Source organism: Acomys minous (genome assembly GCF_964271855.1).
Source record: "Acomys minous genome assembly, chromosome: 14".
Taxonomy (NCBI): domain Eukaryota; kingdom Metazoa; phylum Chordata; class Mammalia; order Rodentia; family Muridae; genus Acomys; species Acomys minous.
The window spans coordinates 35,853,762-35,875,523 of NC_140496.1; the positions used below are offsets into that span (position 1 = coordinate 35,853,762).

A 21,762-nucleotide genomic window follows, 5' to 3' on the forward strand; every position below is an offset into this window, starting at 1 on the left:
CCCTGGGCCTAGTTGGCCAGCCAGCCTAGCCTGCTTGATGAGTTTCAGGCCAGTGAGAGACCCTGGATAGATAGATAGATAGATAGATAGATAGATAGATAGATAGATAGATAGACAGATAGATAGGTGGCCTGTGCCTGAGGAACAACACATAAGAGTTTCTTCTGTTCCCTGCCCTGCACATTTATGAACAGGCACAGACACACGGAGAATTCTGTAGTGGCAACAGCCTGTACAGATGAAACATTGGCCGTGTGCTTAGAAGCTGTGGCAATGCCATGGACAGACTCTGCCAGCCGGTCTATTCCATAGCTGGGCTTTAGGGGCTGAGAGCTATTAAGGATCAAGACTGCACAGCTGGAGCTCAGTACAGACAGGGTCAAGTCTGGGTCTCTCCATCAGTGACATTATCCCTATTCGCACACACTCCATACAAGGAGGGCATGCCTGCCTCCATGCCTGCCAGCACGTGAGCCTCATCTCCTGACTCTTCAAATTCTGCTTCCCGTGCTCTGACTCAGTTTCCCTGACTATAAGATAAAGACAGGAAGAATATCCTTTTAAGTTGGGGCTGAGGCGTTATAAGAAAATTAAAGGCAAAATGGCAAGCCCAATGCTTGATCTAGAGCATTGCTTCTCCAACTGTGGGTTGGCAAAGGCTTTGTGGGGGAGGGGGCGCCACCCAAGACCACTAGAAGACACAGATATTTATATTATGATTTCATCACAGTAGCAAGATTACAGTGACAAAGTAGCAATGGAAAGAGTGTTATGGCTGGGGTCACCACAGTATGAGGAACTGTATTAAAGAATCGCAGCTTTAAGAAGGCTGAGAGACGCCGATCTAGAGTAAAGGACCTTAGTGGTGGCTATGTCATTGTGGTGGTTTCTTGACATGTTGTAATGGTGGGGAAGACAATATGAGCTAGCCCTTTGTTCTGGGGCCCTAAGACTGTGTCAGAGCATGAGTTTTGTCTATCCTGGGAATCTAGTCCCACTTTGTTCCTTGGAGCCAGGCTAGGCCGGGCCCCTCTGTCTTTCACTGTTTTTTTTTTTTTTCAGAAAGTTCTTAACATTCAAACCAGATCCCTGTTAACCTTTGCTCAGCCTGGCTCTGCCCGCTGCAGAGCGCTCAGAGGTCTGGCTTCCTTCATGCTCAGGCCGTAAACGCTTGACTTTGATTCGAGATACATGACAATAAATTAGGAGACATTTATCAAAGTTGCTTTTTTGCATAAGTCACTGCGTTATACAAATACATTTAGCAGGCTCCTGCTTCTTTGATGTTTGGAGCAAAGATTTACGTGCACCGGGGTTTTTATTTATCTGCCCTGTTCACCTCTACAAGACTTGGACATATTCCTCAATTAGTTCCATACTTCTAGAAATGACATGTATCTCCTACAACATGAGGGGATGGAACAAAAATACTTAGACCCCATCCTAGTGGCCTTTTGAAGGAGAGGAGTTCTGTCTGAGCATGTGTGTCCCCGGGCTCGTCTGACAGCGGACGGAGAGATGTCTAAGTGTGTTATTTGGAAGCCTTCTCTCACTATTGGATTGGAGCCGGGAAGGATTTTCTCAGCCTCGTCACCTTTGTTAGTAGCATCATTCCAAGCACCACAGAAACATACATGGCTGTTCTCCACACTCAGGTGGGTTAAAGGGGACAAGCCTTCCTCTCCACTGGCTTCTAGTCTCTTAATTTAGCTCCCATTAGTGTACACCATGAAATGATGTCCATGTGGCTTCTGGGACCCAGTAGTATATATATGTTCACTGGTCATTCAAAATATTCAAGAGGGTTATTTATTCATTCATTCATTCTTTCTTTCTTTCTGTTTTTCTCTCTTTTTATTTATTTATTTATTTATTTATTTATTTATTTATTTTGGTGTGTGAGAGAGACAGAGACAGAGAGACAGAGAGACAGAGACAGAGACAGAGAGACAGAGAGAGACAGAGACAGAGAGACAGAGACAGAGAGAGAATATGAGCAAATATGAACATAAGCATGCACGTGCTGCAGCATGAGTTATGGAGGTCAAAGGGCAGCTTTTGCAAGTTGATTCTCTCCTCCCATCTACTTTGGAGACAGGGTCTCTCTTCTTATGTCTGCTCTCATGCTGTACCCCCGGGTTCTGCTGGCCCCGCCTCCCACAGGGTACCTCAGGGACTGTTACCAGTCCACTTCTCCGAATCCCACAGAGAGGGCCCTTAGGGCAGCAGCTTCCCTAGGAGGACAAAGAAGATGCCTAGGGAGCTGGCTGAGAGGCCTTGAGCCTGTGTCAGGCAGGCAGGCAAGAGCAAGGTCAGCAAATGCTGGCTTGCATGGAGACAAATGCAAGAGGAGGATGGAGGGACTGAGCCCCGCCCATTACCAGCCCTGGGGAACAGCCTCTGTGTGTACTCAGGCAGCCCCTGCTGGCAAGTACCCAGGAACCTGCTGTCTAAGTCAACAGCAAAAGCATACCTGCATCCTTCCTCACACACCATGAGCACAGCTGGTATCTGCCCATATTCTCTGGCCTCCTTTCCTCATCTCTAAAGGCTCAGTTAGGTACTGACGTCATGGGGAGTGGAAGTGAGACCAGTGTCCCTCCCCAGGAAGGACTTGGAAAGTGAAGCCGCTCTTCAAATGGAGAGCAGGTTCACTAGACCAAGGATGAAGAAAGAGACTCTATCATTTAGCCTTTCCTACAGTCCACGAGGTAGGAAGTGTGATGAGCACATGGCACAGGTAAGTAGACTTAGCTCATCCTCTTTCTGTGTCCCCCACAACAGAGCACCAGGGATGTTTGGGGGGAGGGGAGCTGCACATGGGTGTCCCTCAGCTGGGTGGTTTCAGCAGGGCTTGCCCAGCCATCTGCTGGGATGTTTTACGGCCCCATTTGATGATGTGACTTTTGCTAGCTCTGCCCCAAAGGAGGAGTCCTGCTGTTTCCTTTAGATGTTGTAAGTGCTCAGGGTTAGTGACTCCCTTCTGCTTCTACCTGTCTGCTTTTCACTATTTTGTTTTCACTTCTTTGCTCACCACACACCCAAGAAACTCACTCATTCAAAAGCAAAAGTGTAGCTATCACAGACCTCTATACGGATCATAAATGAAACGAACTCAGATTGATTCCGTCCGATCTAACAATACATCAAGATTCATTGATTATCTTGTGGCTTGATAGCCCATTTATTTTTAAATGTTGATAATATTCCATTTTGTGGATCTACCACCTTTTGTTTCCTACTTCGCCTATTGAAGAACATTGGTTCTTGATAAAGCCACTATAAGCATTAATGTGAAGGTTTTTATGTACATGTTTTCAACTCAGTTAAGTATCTAGAGGCTCAATTGCTAGATCATACACTAATACTGTGTTTAGATTTGTGAGCCATCAAACAGTCTCTGAAAATGATTTTTTTTTTGTATTCCCAACAGCAATGGGTGAGAGCTCAAGAGGCCGCACACCCAGGCAGCAGTGTCACCAGGTTTTAGATTTTATTCCTTCAAATAGATGTATAGTGACATCTCGCTATTCTTTTGACTTGCAGCTTGGTACTGATAAATGGCCTTTACTGTCTTTCCATATGCCCAGCTGCCATCTGCATATCTCTTTGGTATGGTGCCTGCTAAAATACCTTGCCCGTTTTAAGATGATGTGGTTTATGCTTTCCTATTGTTGACTCATGAGAGTTCTTTGTATACTTATATAATTTTCTTGTCTCTGGGCCAGCTCTGTCCATGGTGGCCCTGACTTCCTGCACCTGCAGAGCCTGTGCTCAGAACACAGAGACCATCCTATCACCTGGCCTCTCGTGTCCACACTAGTGTGACAAATACACACCTAGCTAACTCCTCTGTCCTGACTATGTCAGAAATGATCCTCCAGGTTCCCATTACTCCTTTTTAATATCTCCAGGACCCCGATAAGCACCAGTCACTGCCCATGGACCAGTTTCAGTGCTGACTCAACAACAGTATCTGAGAAATGGCCATATATTTTGAATCGTAGGATTTCTAGAAAAAACACCGGGACTATTTTATAGATGAAGCTCAGCTCGGGGATGTGGCAAGGCATTACACCAGGAAGAGGTAAGCCATGTCTGGGATGTTCCATATGGAGACAGATGAACTGTGGAAGTCCTTACTGGTCACACTGAAAAAACAATGGCACACGGGAGCAGACCAATACCCGGACCTCAGACCCCACTCCAGACCAACTGCGCTGTCCCCTGCATTTTTTTTTTTGACAAGATCACCTGCTCATGTTGGTCAGAATGTTAATTAGAACACTATGTAACTACTCAGTGTGTTCTCTGGACATCTACTGTGTAGATGACGCTGAGCTGAGAACTCGTGAGGTGATGGCATACCTGGTGTCCTGGAGCCCATCTGGAATGAACGAAGACATCATGAAAGTGTGTCACTAGAACCTGTCCTGCAGACCCATGCTTTCTATTTCTACCATACAGGAAGTGTGCTTAGAAACCAGAGACCTGGAAGGTCTTTAATTTTATTTATCTATTTCATTTTTAGGGTGTGTGTGTGTGTGTGTGTGTGTGTGTGTGTGTGTGTGTGTATGCAGACACATTCCTGTGTGTATACTCATGTGTGTGAGGAGGCCAGAGGTGGACAAGTATCTTCATCTATTGCTTTCTACCTTATTTTTAGACAGAGTCTCTCACTAAACCTGGAAGACCCTAGGATGCAGCTAGGCTTGCTGGGTAGCCAGAGAGCACCTAGGATTTCCTGTCCCTTCCCTTGAGTGCTGGAGCTATAGGTGTTTACCTCCATGCCCAGCTTTTACATGGTTGCTGGAGAACTAGGGATCCGAAGTCAAGCCCTCATGACTACAAGGGAGACACTGTACCAACAGAGCCATCTCCCCAGGCCTGGGTGGGTAAGAGTCATGGGGTAAAATACAGCCTAGATAACCCCCTGTATAGGTTAGAGTCTTTTCAGAAAGGAAGGAACTGCAGCGATCCCCAGACTTTTTGTCTCTTGGTACCCTGCAGGATGTTTTCAGAACCACCATTCCACAGAAAATACCCTCTTCAAAATGCTGCCCCAGAATTCATGTCACCTACCCAGAGACCCAACAGCAGAAAGAGAGGAGCCCCAAAGCCAGCTCTTCTGCCTTCTGTCAGTCAAGACTTTGCCTGCACTCCTGTCCCCATTTCTGGGAGCACCCCACAATAGTTCGGAGAACTGAGGCCTTGGGCATCCAGCTGGCTGCCAGCCAGGCTGGACACACATGTGAGTTATTTTCATGGGGCGGCAAATTCTGGAAAATATGTGGTTTAGAAGCAACATAATTATAATCCTCTAAAATTAGGCGCATAGTCTAAACAACCCCAAGTCTCTCTCCTACAAAAAAACAAACACTCGCAGGCAGGAAGCCTGCAGCGGTGGGTGTCACGTTGGCCAACAGGCCTTTGAGTTTCCCTGCTGAGCTAAAAAGGCAAACAGCATGCAAAAATGTAAATATTATATTATTTTCTCAAACACCACCTCTTCCATTCTCACCCCAGCTGCCTTGCCTGTCCACCTCAGCACTAGGGAATGGCCCCGCCTGCCTGCCCCCACGCTCTGGCCAAGGAAGATGGAGATGTGGTTTTTTTCAGAAGCCATTATCTAAACTGCCGCTGTAATAAGGCAGCAATATGAAATTCCCTTAATAACTCCCGCTTAGTTATTTATTGTGAACCGAGGTGCATGCTCCTTGATTCCATTTCCCAGCGAAACGTAAGTGCAGCTTTCATCGTGAGCGCCTGAATTTATGGCAAACAGACCGAGTGACATTAAGAAAGCCGCACAATCCCTTCATTCAGGCTTTAATAAGGAAGCCGAGGAAAAATTATCCTAGCTGGTTTGCGGGTGACAGCACAAGAACTTTCTGGAGTCAGAAAGTTAGCACTGCGCCTCCTTGTCAGCCCATTAAAAAGGAAAGCTGGCATGCCACGATATTAGAACCATGTGTGAGAAAGAATTCTCCTCTGGTAAGACACTCCAAATACTGTCTCCCAGCCGAAGACTTTGGTGTTAGACTAATTTAAGCAGTATGCTGAACTCAGCGCTTGGGACTTTGATCATGCGGGATCGTTTGTAACAAATTGAACTAACCCAGCCTCGATTTCTGGCGGATCAGAACTTTGGATTTGTTGAATTAAATGCCTCATTTAGTGCCGTTTGCACATGAAAAGGAACGCTGTGCTCAGGAATCTGATAGCGAATTTTTCACCTAACCAACAGGTCTACTTTTTTATTACTTTTAAACCTAATCCATACTCTATCCACACTGTTCCTAATGACCCCGGGGCTGTTCAGAGTGAAGTTTTAAATCAACTCCCATGTTATTGGGGGCTGGGGAGGCAGCAGCAGGGCAGTAGGGCTTGACTGAGCCATCCTTGAATTATCAAACCGTGTAATAAAGAACACATTGGATCCCGGTACCGAAGGAAAGTGAAGGGAAAAGTAAAATAAATTAGTCCTCAATTGTTATTTACTGTCTAAATAACCTGGTCTCCTTTCATGACAACCGTGGGCCAAAATAGCAGGATGATTTGTGCAGACCTACGGTTTTTATATGTCGCCTGCCTGATCCGGTTGAAACTTCGAGAGAGAAGGTTAAAAGGCCATGGGATAGGCCATTTCCACATGTGGCTACACTTTCTTTACATTTTTGAAGTTCTAATATATTTAACTGTAGATAATGATATTATAAACTGTCATTTAGTGCATTTTAAGTACATTACATACCTGAAACACAGAACTGGAGGGAACAGCTGCTGAGATCTTAAAAAAGAAAAAAAAAAAAGGAAAAAAAAAAACCGCTCGCAAGTGTGACTCAGATCTGTAGACCAAGAGGTAGGCAGTGGGCTGGCTAAGAACTCCCAGAAGACTGACAGAAATGAGAACAGCCGTGTTCCAGAGTGTGAAGCCGAGACTGGTCAACCAACGGTGCTGTAAGTAACAGGCAGGGGCCCAACACGCAACATTAGGTGAGCTCTTATTTCTACTTTTCTTGATTCTTCTATAACTTTGTTCCCACGGGGAGGGTGTTCAAAAGCCATCCCTACATCAGATACTCCACAGCCTTGGCATCTCAAATAAACGCACCCATAGACACACTCACACACATACACATACACGCATGTGCACATGTTCTCTCTCTCTCTCTCTCTCTCTCTCTCTCTCTCTTACACACACACACACACACACACACACACACACACACACACACGCACTCATATACACAGATGTACTCAAATGTATGCATGCAATCATACGCATGCACATATGCTCCAGAGTGTATAATCGTGTACACACAAATACATAGACATGCACACATACACACTCACTCACTCATATGCACATGAGCACACGCACACACTCACAAGTGCACAAACACATCCACATAACTCACATGCATGCATACATTATCAATATTCAAAAAGCCAATTGTTCCCCGTGCGTGCTGTTATGCAGTCACCTGCAGACTGGAATGTCCTCTTGACTGGGGGCTGCCTTCATTTAAAAGGAACATCAGTTAATTATTATTTTAACATGCCACTGCTATTGCGGGCCAGAAAAAGCAACAGATGATTCTTCCTTTTTATTGGCATGAAGATGGGGGCTGCTTTCCCTCCCTCCTCTTTAGGGAGAGAAAACGGTTACGGGACAGATAGCGATAATAAATGTTTTATTGGTGAAAAAAAGAAAGATCAAATCTTTAATGAAATCAGGATGGGCTTAGAGATGAACTCCGTCTGAACTCACCAGGATTCATGGAACTTCAATTAAAACAATTTCAGAAGGGCATCTGACAGCAAGGGCTGGGGGTATAATTAAAATTGAGCAACACTTTAGCACCAGGCTTTTTAAAGGAGGAGAAGGCTGGGGTGCCAGCCAGCACGTGTAGGAGATTCCCACATGAGTATGAACTTTTTCAGCCCACTATTTTCACCTGGATCTGTATGCTCTTAGAAAAACTGGCAATTCTAAGCCACAGGCTGGCATTTTTCAACCCAAAATACTCTTTTAAAAGCAAACCAAGAAACCTAGCAGTTGTGTGACGTCACATAAGAGGAGGTCACATTAGATCCAGGTTGCACAGTGCTGTAGTTAAAGCACTGACTAGAAAGCCAGGACACCTGGGCTCCAGTCTTGCTTTCCCGTGTTAGCTGGCTGACTTTGGCCGGGCAATTTAACTTCTCCTGTAAGGTAGGACATTAACAATACCTCGCTCCTAGAGTTGTAGGGCGGCTCAAATGGAGGATTCCACATGAAGTGTGTGACACTGCGCCTGTCACCTAGTCAGCACCCGTAACTGCAGGAAAGCACTCTCCTTGAGCAGGCATGAAAGCCAGGGATGTTATCTGCAGGTTGCCAGCAGATACAAATCCTCCTATGGCATGCGGCAGTCCCAAAGTGCGCACAAGAGGGAAGGTAAAGAAGGGTCATGTGGGGACATGAAGAGCTCTTTGGCTGAGGCTTGGAGCTTAGCCTAGAGATGAGCGCTTTGGTGAGAGCACACGCTCACTTCTTAAAGAAGTCCCAGTAGGTTTGCTGCAGAGACCCGAAAACCTGGTGGAACTGGGGTTCAGCCTCCCTCAGTGGAGAGAAAGGGGAGAGGAGCTAGAAGAGGAAGGAAGTGGGGGTGTGTGTGGGGGGGGGGGAAGATGAGGCTTGAATCCTTGTCTTTTAGCCATAACTCTGGCCCATTGCTGTAGATCTGCCTGGAAACCCTTCTGTGACCTGAAATAGCATGAACGAATGGGTCCTGACCCATAGTCACCAGGAGCCCTCTGAAGGGCCCTGAGCTTTCATGGGGAATGCAGAGGGAAAAGAATCCGTGCACACACATACCAAATCCAGAGAGCACAAAAGGTCCCAGGCTTTTTCCGGGCAGCATCCAAGCATACCTGAGAATCACCCAGAGCAGGTCAACACTCAGTAACTAGCCTGCCCCAGCAGGCCACCAGGCTCCTCCTGGAGGGATGGCCATGGCCCCAAGCCTGACACTGACCAGGCCAGGATGCTGGAGTTGCCTGGCACTTTCTGGAAGCATTTGGTGCCTGGCAGAGTTAAATGTAGGCTTTGGGAGCTGTCTCCTGGTATTTCTGTAAGTCAAATTTCTTTCTTTTTTAAAAAATATTTTTTTATTATTTTATTTTATGGGCATTAGTGTGAGGGTGTTGGATCCCCAGGGACTGGAGTTACAGACAGTTGTAAGCTGCCATGTGGTTGCTGGGAATTGAACCCGGGTCCTTTGGAAGAGCAGACAGTGCTTTTAACCACTGAGCCATTTCTCCAGCCCCGTAAGTCAAACTTCTAATGGACTGGAGAATACCAACCTAAGGACACTGGGGAAAAATTAATTACATATCTTTTGGCTTGCCCTCTAATTTTTTTTTTTTTTTAGCTGTGGCAGCAGAATTGCCTTCCAAATTATATTGGTCCAAGTTATTAAAATGACTTTCAGTTCCCAGGAATGTAGAGAGAGGAACCAGACAGAAAGCTGAAACATGGAGAGTCTTTCTTTCTTTCTTTCTTTCTTTCTTTCCTATTTTTTTTCTTAAACTTACAGCAGATAAGCCACGTGTAGATAACTGAGAAGTGACTGCTTCCACTTTCAATTAATCCATTTCCTCTGGTGTCTGGTATTTAGCCCCCGACTTCTCCTGGTTTACAGTGCAAACCGACACTCTCTTAACACTCCAAATCCATTAGACACTTTTCTTTTCCCTCATGAACAAAGGAGAAATGTTTTCGTGCAACTTTATGGAAGCCATCAATCTCCTTGAAAGGCTTGCCACGCTCAACAGAATCCACATTATAACTTATGCAAAACAGAGGGCGGGCAGCAAGGGGGGAAACCCCCCGTTTCTCCGAGCAGTAGCAATGCATTAAAGAAAACATGCTTTTCTGCTGGAATTCATATTGGTAAATGGATTTCCCATCTGAAACATTGTTTTTCACTAAGAGAAGCTTTTAATCCCCTTAAGTTCCTTTCTAATCTGCCTTGGAAGTGCCTGTCTCAGGACTATAACAGCAATGATATAACAGATTTAATTTATTAGAACGAGGAGGCAGCAGCCAGCAGAGTCCCTGAGAGGGGCCTCGAGTGGGACCGTCATTTTCATTCCCAAGTGGGCACAGCCCCAAGTTCAGATGGCAGCTCCCTAGGTTCTCCCTAGGGCAAGCCCCTCACCTTCACAGGACACCTTCTACTGACTAAAGGGTCCAAGAGAGCTGAGGGGGTCAGGCTCTCAGACTCACTGTTCCCTGCCTTCTTCCACCGCTCAGTCCTCTGGAGAATAAGCAACAGGTTGCGCCCAAGAGGACCTGTGCCCTATGTTTGGAGCGGGATCTCAAAGGGATGCTCAGCTTGTCTGGTGGGAACCCTCGGTAGGTAGCATACAGCTCCAAAGAATCAAGAGTCAGAAAGACAAGGCAGACCTCTGCCAGTGTCTCCCCACGTCTGATATCACTCCCAGAGAATATATAGAAGAAAATCAGCTAGCCCTACTCAAGTTCGAAGCCGCCTGAATCCAGGAGACAGCAGGGAGGGCATCCTTGTGACTTAGTCTGTTTAGTCCAACTAGTGGGATGGGTGCACTGGACAACATCATGCTGGCTCCAGACACCCATACTAGAGCCTAAGCTCCAGAACAGAAAGCCTTTCATTTATTCACCCAGTTCCTGCTTATTAATGTTTTCATGAATCTGCCCCTAAATCCCTGGAATAATGCTCTCCCAGCCCCAACACATGACCTGATTTCAGCCCAGGGCAGTCATGGAACTTTTTAACGTCAGTGCCTCTGCTGTTACAGTATCCTAGTCAAGAACATAACTTCCGGAAGCAGAAATGTTGCGAGTTCAAATCTCAAAGCCACTACGTACAAGGTAGGACACAAAGAAGCCAGCCCTCACTGTGATGGGCTCTCTCAGATGTCAACCTGATATGGAAGATTTCCCTGGCTATGTGGTTCACACGGTACTGGTTGTGGAGCCACGCAAAGCACAAGATAGCAAGGGTCACGAAGTCTTGCTTCAGTGAGCAGCTCAGGCAGAACAATGAGTGGCAGGGTCCAGAGCCTCTGCAAGGAGGCCCCGAAAGGCCCGCTGTGTAAAGCTGTCAAGGTAAAACCTGAGTTGCAGTGGAGATCCTAGGCTGCTAGAGATGCCAGGACTATGAGATAGCCACTGAGGAAAGCTGAAGGTATGGAATGGAATTCCCCTAAGAGACTACATGCATGGCAGGTGACAAAGATCAAGGAATGAGACTGCTCAAAATCTTTAGAGCCCAGATGATTATAATATGAGTCCCAGATGCGGGACATGGAACTTCAGGATTTGGTGTTTTCCTTCTAGGATTCAGTAGTACTTTGCTCTGATCATTCCTTGCTATGCTCAGATGCTCCCCTTTAAAAACAGGAGTGTTTAATATGTGCCGTTGTGTGATGGAAGTTGTTCTTGATTTTATAGGACCTCGTGGTTAAGAGATTTGCCTCAAGCCTCAAAAGGGACTTGGACTTTAGGCTTTTAAATTATCAGTATGGTTAGAAATAAACCCCAAAACAAACAAATAACTATGGGGACAAGAGGTAAAATGCCATGATTTAAAGTGATAGGTTGGGGTTCCTTGTTGACAAGGCATGGTCTTGCGATGGTTAATCTCAAGCATCTACGTGATAAGATCTGGGATCACCTGGGAGAGAAGTCTTTGGGAAATCTGTAGGGTACTGACTTTATTAGATTAAGTGAGTTGGGAGGACCTGCCCACCACGTTGTAGTACCATTCCCCAGGATGTGATCCTGTACTGTATAAAAAGGAGAGTGTAGGCTGAACACGCATCTTAACTGTGAATGGGACGTAGCTAGTTTCCTCAAGCTCCTGATGGTGACTTCGCCTACAATGACTGTCTGTAACCTCAAACTATGAGACAAGGTAAACTCTTCCTCCCTCGGTTGCTTTTGTCAGGAAATTTTAACACCAAAACATCACTGAGATGCTCAGCAAGTCGTGCTTTCCTTTCTACAAAATAGGGCCAGACTGTTTATCACCAGCGAGAAATAGAAGTTACGCACTGTTTAAAGATAGCTAGTGTTGTCAGTCGGTGGTGGCGTACACCTTTAATCCAGCACTTGGGAGGCTGAGGCACTCTGCAGAGTGTACAGAGCAAATTCTAAGACAGTCAGGGCTACCCAGAGAAACCCTGTCTTGAAAAAAGTAAATAAATAAATAAAAGCTAGTATTACACAGGTAGGTTTACCTGAGCATATGTTTACTCTATCCATTCTCCAGTTCTTCAGATGTTTATTGAACACCTATGAGAGGAGACTGCATGATGGGTAGACAGCAGGGAACGGAAAGATTTTGTTCTGGTTTGTATGGGGATAGCCTCCCCTTAGTCTCACGTGTTTGCACACTTGGTCCCTAGCTCATGGCATTATTTTTGGAAGATTGTGGAACCTTTAGGAGGAGGCTCCTCATTGGTGGACGTGGGTCACTTGGAGCGGGACTTGAGGTTTTATAAGTCTCTCCTTGCTTTGTAGCTTTGTATTGACACACTGTTTCCTAACAGCAGATACAACGTGACCAGCCCTCTCCTGCACGTGACTCCATGGCTCCTTACCAGGATGGACTGGATTCCTCCATAATCCACGGGCCAGAATAAACACTTAAGTTGTTCCTGTTGGGTATTCAGTCACAGAAATGAGGAAAGTGACTGGTGAAAATAACCCTTGACAGCCCAGTGGTGGTGGCACATGCCTTTAATTCCAGCCCTCTGGAGGCAGGGGCAGGTGGATCTCTGAGTTGGAGGCCTGCGAGGCTACACAGAGAAACCCTTTCTCAAAACACCAAAAACAAAAACAAACCACCACCCCCAAAACAAAACAAACAAACAAAAAACCCAACCAACAACAACAACAACAAAAAACTTTGATAGAAGCGCAATTTTATTTGTTCTTTCATTTGAATTTTTCACCCATCATCTTTTTCATGGTTGCCTTCAAGTACAGTTGTAATCACCTCCACTTTAGAAAGAAGCATTTTCTTAGGATTAGGATATTTTGTTGACACCACAGTTTAAATAGCCAAGACATGACATCCATGGAAAAGCCTCTGCTCCAAACTCTCCTTTGGTAGGATTTCCTAGGCAAGGGTTCCGGATCTAGGCAAAGTAGTTGCAGTAACTCAACACGCTAGTGGACATAACCCCCACAGTGCCAGGACATACCCCATCCTGGGACAAGTGTGTGTGCTTCGTGGGAAACCCTGGCCCATGCTCAGTGGGAGCTGGAGGTCTGCTGCGTCCAGGCTCCATGAAGGAAGCCAGAAAGGAACATGGGGCAGGCGGGAACTTGACGCTTATTAAAATCACTTGCTGGCAGCTGTGCTTAGGCCCCCATGCTGCCCAGAGGCAGGAAGCTGGGCGCAGTAGGGATCAGTGGTTTGTCCTGACAGGCAGGAGCTGGGGAGTCTGGGCTGAAGATGGATGAGGGGACAAAGCAGGCCCCTCAGCCCTAATCTTCCCTTCATGACCCGGCAAGGCAGCTTTCCAGTCTGGCCACTTCCCCAACTTTTTTTTTTTTTTAGGCTTAGAATGGAGGGGTGGCTTGGCTTTTCATCATCTCAGAAACGAATAACTTCAAGACCGTGGACAACTTTACATCTGAAACTTATCCCCTCCCTGCCACCCCAACCCTCTGTGTCCTGATTAAGTCCCCAGAGAAGAATACCTATGGAAGGCACACCTCTAGCTTTATGGAAGCTCCTGGGGCCCCCGCCATCAGGGGTCCCTGGCTAAAGTCCCATTCAGAAGCAAGCCTGTTTCATGCCTTCTCCTGGCTCCAAACGCTGGGCCTCACATCCTGCTGGGCGGACAGCTCGGCCTTACCTTTTGAGGTAAGGCTCCAGACCAACAAATTCCCCTCCCACACAGCTACTTACTACACATAAGCCCCACCTTCTGAAAGGCTTCTGGGTGTAGCATGAGCTTTGTCCCTCTTCCCAGTAAGAGCCACCCTTCTCCTGGCCTGATTTCATTCCCCCTCTCCCTGCCCCCAGTCTCACCCTTCCCACAGGCCAACCATCCAGTGTTTTTGAATTCTTACCAGAAATTCCACATACACGACTCCCGTCTCAAAACACCAAACCAGGTATTTCTCCTTCCTTGCTCTCGGTATATCTAATTCTTTTCCTTCTTGCTTGGATGAAGGGCCTAGCAAGGGTCATCTCCAAGTCCTAGCTCTGTTTCTTTGGTTTTTGTTTGTTTGTTTGTTTGTTTGTTTGTTTGGTTGGTTGGTTGGTTGGTTTTGCTTTTGTTTTTCGAGACAGGGTTTCGCTGTGTAGCCTTGACTATCCTGGCCTTGATCATGTTCTCAGAGAGCCCAGCCTTCTCCCTGCATCTCTTCTCTTGGCTTCTGGCCCCACCAGTCACCCCTTTTGGCAGCCACTTCCTGTCATGCCCCCAAGGACTCTCCAGCCCTCACCCCACTTTCACTAAGTTCTAGAAGCTGGCATGTTTCTCAGTTCTGTCAGCCCTCAAGGGGGAGGTCATTGGTTTGAAATATTAATATACACTGCCTTTCAAATTCTTGCCTCATTCCAGAAGGTTCCCCAAATGCTGTGCTTTGGACATCTCTTCTCATCAAATCCCACGACCAGACAGTCTACAGGACAAGAAATATAAGCTTTCTAGATGCCCCAAAGATGTTCAACTCCATTGAGAATGAGCAAAATGCAAACCACACCAAAAGTGGGGTGTGCTAACCAGTCTGACAAAGAGAGAACAAAGCACTCATTTAAGCATGGCGGTGGTAAGTATTTTTGGAGGTGGGTGCCTCTGGAGACTAGTGGGGAACCTACATTGGTGTAATCTCTGCCTAGTAAATGGTCCAGAACTGTCAAGTTGAGCATGCTCATGCCCTTTGGCCCAGCAACTGTACTTTTGAGTGTGGGCAATGGATGTACTCCACTACATATTAAGTATTTGTGTTTTCCTCCTTGGGTTCTATAAAGAAGCAGGTGGAGCATGCCACAAGGAGCAAACCAGCAAGCAATGCTCTGTCGTGGCCCCTGCATTAACTTCTGCCTCCAGGTCCCTTTCCTGTTTGAGTTCCTGTCCTGACTCCTCTCAGTATTGAACTGTGATATGGGAGAAAAAGCCAAATAAACCCTTTCCTCCCCAACTTGCTTTTGGTCATGGTGTTTCCTCACAGCCTTAGAAACTCTGACTAAGACACCAAGCTACTAGAGGAGAAAGTAATGACCAATTTTACGCAGCTATTCATCTTGTGCGATATAAGGACCCAGCTGCCAAGACATGCCCACTTCTGCAACAGTAGGAGTGTGAAAACATGGTTCCACGGGGAACTAGCATTCTCATTGATGGACAAATAGGTGGACTCTTTACAAGCCTTTCCAGAACGACTCCTGTACTTTAATGCGCCATTTATAAAAAGATCCTGCACAACATGCTCCTGTGGGAATCTTAAAGGGAGACAGAGACTGAGACATCCATGGATATGCTCACACAGATCAAGAGTGGCTAATAGGAGACACACATTTGTCCCAGGGCCTGCCTCTGGGGCAAAGACACAGCATCTGAGAGGCTGGGAGACTTCCCTTGTGTGTCATTTGCTTAGTCTGTTTGCACGCTCATTTGGTGGACCTTCGTTAAAGTGAAGGGACAGACGACTCCCCACCTCTTACCTCCGGGCCAACCACGTACTCTCTCGACCTTTCATCATGGATTGTTCTACCTACCCCAACCCTTTATTTTGTCTGTCTGCCTCAGAGCAGACAGCTGCTTAGAATGTTGGGTTTTCAAAGAAGATTTCGTTCAAAGATCTCCTGCCCAGAGTTTTTTCTTCTTCAGTAGTGGTGTTCCTACTGCTCACCTTCTTTTTTTATTTGTTTGTCATTGGAATATGAGCTTTAGGTGGGAAGGGCTTTTGCCCATGTCACTCACGGCTCTGTCCTCGCTTATAGAATAATGCTCGGTGTCCAGCAGACTCTTGATAAATATGCGTTGACTCGAAAATGATTCAATTGCACAGGAAGAAAAAAATAGTAAAAGCGCTTAGATGCCACACACCTGGAAGAGAAAATATCCAGAAGTCACCAGTTCAGTTCTGGGTTGGAATTTCACAATTCAGCCGCAGCAGCAGCAGCAGCAGCCCAGTCTGCCTGCGTGGATGTCAGTTTGCTAAGCAAAAGGGCCTAAGTTAGCATCACAGGGCAGCCCCACGTAACAGAACTGGAGTTGAAGAGGATTTCTGAACTAAACCTTCCCCCGAAACCAAATATTCTAAACAGCAGTTGGAAGAGCTGAAAATGAGTGACTCTGCAAGAAAAGCTCAGCACTGGGAGCAAGAACAACACCCAGGAGTTATGGAAGTCACAGTAGTGCAGCCTGAGCCAAAGCATCTGGGCGCAGGGGTGAGGCCAGGGGCACACAGGGCCTGGGGATGGAGGGGGATGATGTGGGGTAGGGAGGGGGGAGTGTTCATGTGGGGAGCCATAACTTTGAGGAACCCTGTTCCAGAGTGGCCTGTTCAGACTCTAGCCCTCTTCAAACAATGCTCCCCGAGCCTTTTTTACTGAGGCAAGACCAGGGAAACATGCCAGCTTCAGACACCTGTTCATCCCCGGAGTTCCAATGCTCGTATCTCTGGCAGGGGTGAGGTGGAGGTGCTCCTGGAACCTTCAGAAACCTTGTGTCTTTCTAAATTGTACTTTTAAGTTCAGCAAGCCCTCGGGCTACCTGGTTAAAAGTTGACATTAAAACAACAAATCCTCTGTAATTGGTTCCTTTGAACAGTGTCTTCTACCATCCAGGCAGGCTTGTTCGTTAGCTGCCATTTGCATAAGGTAGCCAGCTGTCAATCAGCGCAAACACCCATAACCTTCTTGGGCCGCCTTCTGGCCCCTCTGCACGGGTGAAAGCAGGCAGGAAAATCACAACGCATCCTGTAAAAGTAAAGCTTCTCCTGCTGGCACTTCTGCCACCGAGTGACAAGATAATCTGTGTGTGTGTGTGTGTGTGTGTGTGTGTGTGTGTGTGTGTGTGTGTCCACAAAATGGAGGCTACTTATTATCATTTCTAGCCTAGACCCATTAGATGCCAAAATCTCCCTTGGGAAACAGATCCACCCTGAGAACCAGTCCTGTGGAAGTTTCTATCCATTTGAAGAGCTGACACTCAGGACAAAGAGTCATCAACTCTGAAAGGATAACTCCAGAGGGCATTGTACTAGAAGGCACATCCACAGTGGCTGAAAGCCAAGGTGTACATGTGGCCCTAGGTTGCTGTCCTGAGGAGGGTGCTAAGCCCTCAGCTGCTTATGGTGACCTGGTTTCCTGTGGGAGGTAAAAGGATGATGAGTTTGGGTGTCCATTCAGGAGAGAATGGGTGGATAGGAGCTTGGGAATCTCCTCTGGGGAAAGCAGGAGCCATGGTTGCCAACCTCTTGTGGAATTAAAGGCCCCAGGCTTTGAGAAGGGCTGATGGTCATCCAGTCAAGTAGTGAAGAGACTAAGGTTGACTATGGAGATGAGTTGGTAAAGCTGGCAGGGTTGTACTTGTCATACCAGCTGGCCAGGATAACACAAAAGTGGACACTCTCTTAGCAAATGGCCCTGCCATTGGTACAGAGTGAGCACTGATCCAGGGCTGTCCCAGTAGATACAGAGATACCTTTAAGGAAACCACAAGGGCATTTGTCATTGGTGCAAGGCGGCTCCATTTCCCACCACCGTGTTCTTAGAGGCTGACTGGTGGCTGAAACTGGAAGATTGGTGTGTGGCAAGGGAAGGTGTGTATAGGAAGCAGGAAAATAGCAGAGGTGGCAACACAGACCTGATGAGTAAGTTCATTGCTTAAGGACTCATTCAAGAAACAAACAGACAAACAAACAAAAGAGCCAAAAAGCTTGGCCCTGGCAAAGCCCAAACACCTAGAGAGCCTCAAAGCCAGATATTCAGGCTGCCTAGGAAATATTAAGGACTGTGGGTGCACAAGAAGCAGGAGAATTTGGCAGCCTGGGGGTGATCTCAGCCAGTGAAGTGTCTAGAATGTAAGGAGGGCTAAGATGGGGACCATTGTGTGAAGTGAGCATTTACCCCAAACATGGCACCATTATCCCAAGTAGCCCAGAGAGGCTTTGGGGTGAGTTGAGGATACAGATTTCCCCACATAGGAAGACAGACTTTCCTTTCAAGTCTCTACCACCCTAGTGCTGAGATTACAGTGCCCACTGCCCCACCTGGCTTTTACATGGGGGCCAGGCCCTGAACTCAGATCAGCACACTTGCATAACAAACACTTTACAACCTCAACCATTTCCCCATCGACTCAGGTGAACTGTGTATCTTGCTACTCTGCCAAAAGTGATTGTCAGAACTAAGGAGGTTCGGCTGGTGTTTTAGTTTTTGATGGCGTCTTTAGGGTCTTCTAAATGTAGGATCATCCCATCTGCAAATAGAGATGATTTGACCTTTTCCTTTCCTATTGGTATCCCTCTTCTTTCTAGTGTCTCGTCTTGTTGGTCTTACTAATACTTCTAGCACTACACTGAACAAGAGCAGTGAGGGGAGGGCCACAATCATCTTGTTCCTTTTTTTTTTTTTTTAGAGGCAATGGTTTCAGTTCTTCATTGAGTGTAATGTTGGGAATAGATTTGTCACATATACCCTTTATCATGTTGATGTATGTTCCTTCTACTCCTACTTACTTCAAAGATTGTGTAATGAAAAGATATTGGACTTTGTCAAAGACTTTTTCTATGTCTCTTGACGTGACTGTATGATTTCCATCTGTATGCGCCATATTATATGTGTTGACTTGTGTAATTGTGGCTTCATTGAATGAGTTGGGTGGTGTTCCTTGCCTTTCTGTTTTATTGACTGTTTAAGGAATGTTGGTGTTAGCTCTTCTTGATATGTAGTAACAAAACCATCCTGATCTGGGCTTTTCTATGTTGGAAAAAAATTTTTGAGACAGGGCTTCTCTGTGTATCCTTGGTTGATCTGCACTCGCTTTGTAAACCAGGCTGGCTTCAAACTCCCAGAGATCCACCTGCCTCTGCCTCCTGAGTGCTGGGATTATAGGAGTGCACCACCACACCTGGACCTTTGAGAAATTCTTTTTCTTTTTCTTTTCTTTTTTTTTTGGGGGGGGTGGTTTTTCAAGACAGTGTCTCTCTGTGTTAGCCTTGGCTGTCCTGGACTCTCTTTGTAGACCAGGCTGGCCTCGAACTCACAGCAATCCACCTGCTTCTGCCTCCCGAGTGCTGGGATTAAAGGCGTGCGCCATATCATAGCTTCAGTTAGGTTGCTTGTTATCTATGTAAATTGTTATGTCCTTGGTTTAGCTTTTAGTTTTGATAGGTCAATTATATCCAGAAAATGTATGTATTTCTTCTATATTTTCCAGTGTTTTGAAATATATGGTGTTTGGAATAAAGCAATTTGGACTCCAAGTCCTTCTGGGTAACACTCTGGATTTCACTGGCATCTGTTCTTCCTTCATGTCTAATTCTATTAACTTGGGTCTTTTCTTTCTTTTGGTTGGAATGGCTTGGCATTTGTCTATCTTATTTTTTTGAAAGAGCTGACTCTTTGACTGATTCAATATTTTTCTATTTTAGTCTCCATTTCATTAATTTCTGCTCTGATCTTCATGTCCTGTCCCCTGCTGCATCTTGGCTTGGCTTCTTGCTTATCTGAGACTTTGAGATACTTAATTTAGTCACTTGTGATCTTTCTGTTTTTTTTTTATGTGAGTATTCACAAGTATGCACTTTTCTCTTAACACAGCCTAAGCTACATCCCAAAGGTTCTGAGAAGTTGTGCTCATGTTTCATTTGCATCTAGGAAGTTGGTTATTTCCTCCCTGATTTCTTCAATGAGCCACTGGTAATTTAAGGGTGTCCAAGTATGAACTCTGCCTCCTCTTCAGCCACTTGTTCCTTCAGCCCCATCCTTACCATCTTCACTGGGCAGCTACTCTGGGAAAAGCAACCACAAATAGATTACAAGCTACTTGGGAGCGGAAAGCTATGTGTTAAGCAGAAAGACAGTGCTCTCCCAGGAGCAAGAACTTTATGTCCCTCAAACACTCACTGATGATGATGAATACTGAGCAAGAGTGGGAGATAGCTTACCATGCAGAGAAAAGCTGAGCAATGGAGTGCCTGTCCGCATCAAAGGCAAATTGGAAGGCCAAGTGGAGAAAGGTTGACCCATTGAAGGTGAAGGAGAAGGTCTTAGTTTCAGCTGTCAACTTGATACAGCCAGGGCCAGTACGGGACTCTCAACTGGGGGGTTGCCCTGATAAGATTGGCTTGTGGCCACGTTTGTGAGGAACGGTCTTAATTGGTGATTGATATGGGAGGGCCCAGGCCACTGTGGACAGAACCACTCTTAGGCAGGTGAGCCTGAACTATTTAAGAAAGCAAGCAGAGAACAGAAGACAAAGAATGAGACAAGATGTGTCTCTATTTATGGCTCCTGCTTCTGCTCCTGCCTGAGTTACTGCCCTTACTTCTTCTTCTTCTTCTTCTTCTTCTTCTTCTTCTTCTTCTTCTTCTTCTTCTTCTTCTTCTTTTAAAGACAAGGTTTCTCTGTTAGCTTTGGCTATCCTGGACTCGCTTTGTAGACCACGCTGGCCTCGAACTCACAGGGATCCGCCTGCCCCTGCCTCCCGTGTGCTGGAATTACTTCCTTCAATGGTGAATTGTGGCCTGGAATTTATGAGATGAAATAAACCCTTTCCTCCAGCAAAATGCACTGGGTTGTGGTGTTTACCATAGCGACTGAAAAACAAACTAAGACAGAGAGGTAGGTTCGACTGAACCTGGAAGGTCACGCTCAGGGATGTGCTATCTGTACTAAGTGACAGGTTGTAGGACTCTGGCTCAAAAACAGACTTCAGTTAAAATGAAAATGCAACTCGGCGTGCCTTTAATCCCAGCACTCAGGAGGCAGAGGCAGGCGGATCACTGTGAGTTTGAGGCCAGCGTGGTCTACAAAGAGAGTCCAGGGCAGCCAAGGCTAACACAGAGAGACCCTGTCTAAAAAAAAAGAAAAGAAAAGAAAAGAAAATGCATGTATTCATATAATGATGGCGTCTTCAGGGATGAGTGGACCCAGATACCCAAGGGCACCGGGTTCTAGTCCTGACCTTTGTCCTTCCATCTTATTTTTCTCCCGTTAGGCTTTTTCTTCTTGTGCAAAGTTAGCCCTAGACTCCAAAAGGCTATTCTTTGCCTACTTAAAAAGAAAAAGTGTGTTTCTTTCCTACTTATCTCCTCAGAGAGTTTGGAGGATTGCATTTTTGGACCCCTGTTACACCATCTCTAAAACAATTGCCGAGATAACCTGGCCGCTTAACCAATTCTGGATGGGTAAGAGTTGCCCTGAGCCAATCATGAGACAGAAGCCTCATGTTCTGATTGACTAGTTGTGGGTCATGTGCCCAGAACAGATAGAGGAGGTCTACAGATGGCTTCTTTTTGTGGTCTGTTTGTGAGAGAAGGAAAAGCTCATCTTTCAAAACCACTCTCAACTCCAAGCACGTGTTCAAACTTCACCTACAAGGCAGGGAAAGAAAGTACAGAAAAGACATGGGTGCATTGAAGACACATTTAGAGAGACTCACAGTACAGCCGGCCACCCTGTGTATCTTGGTTTGTTTGGTTGGTTGGTTGCTTGGTTGGTTGGTGTGGTTTGGTTTAGTTTGGCTTAGTTTTGG

The 21,762-nt window shown here is 46.1% G+C and overlaps 1 long non-coding RNA gene across 2 annotated transcripts; it reads left to right on the top strand.

Moving 5' to 3' along the window:
- The first annotated feature begins 6,828 nt into the window (after window positions 1–6,828).
- LOC311583873 lies at window positions 6,829–14,684 on the top strand. Of its 2 annotated transcripts, none has more exons than XR_014774697.1 (3): window positions 6,829–6,996; window positions 12,586–13,910; window positions 14,617–14,684. It is a non-coding gene; the product is annotated as an uncharacterized lncRNA (long non-coding RNA). The 2 variants fall into 2 exon arrangements; XR_014774698.1 differs by lacking the exon at window positions 6,829–6,996 and adding an exon at window positions 9,038–9,119.
- The last annotated feature ends 7,078 nt before the right edge of the window (window positions 14,685–21,762 follow it).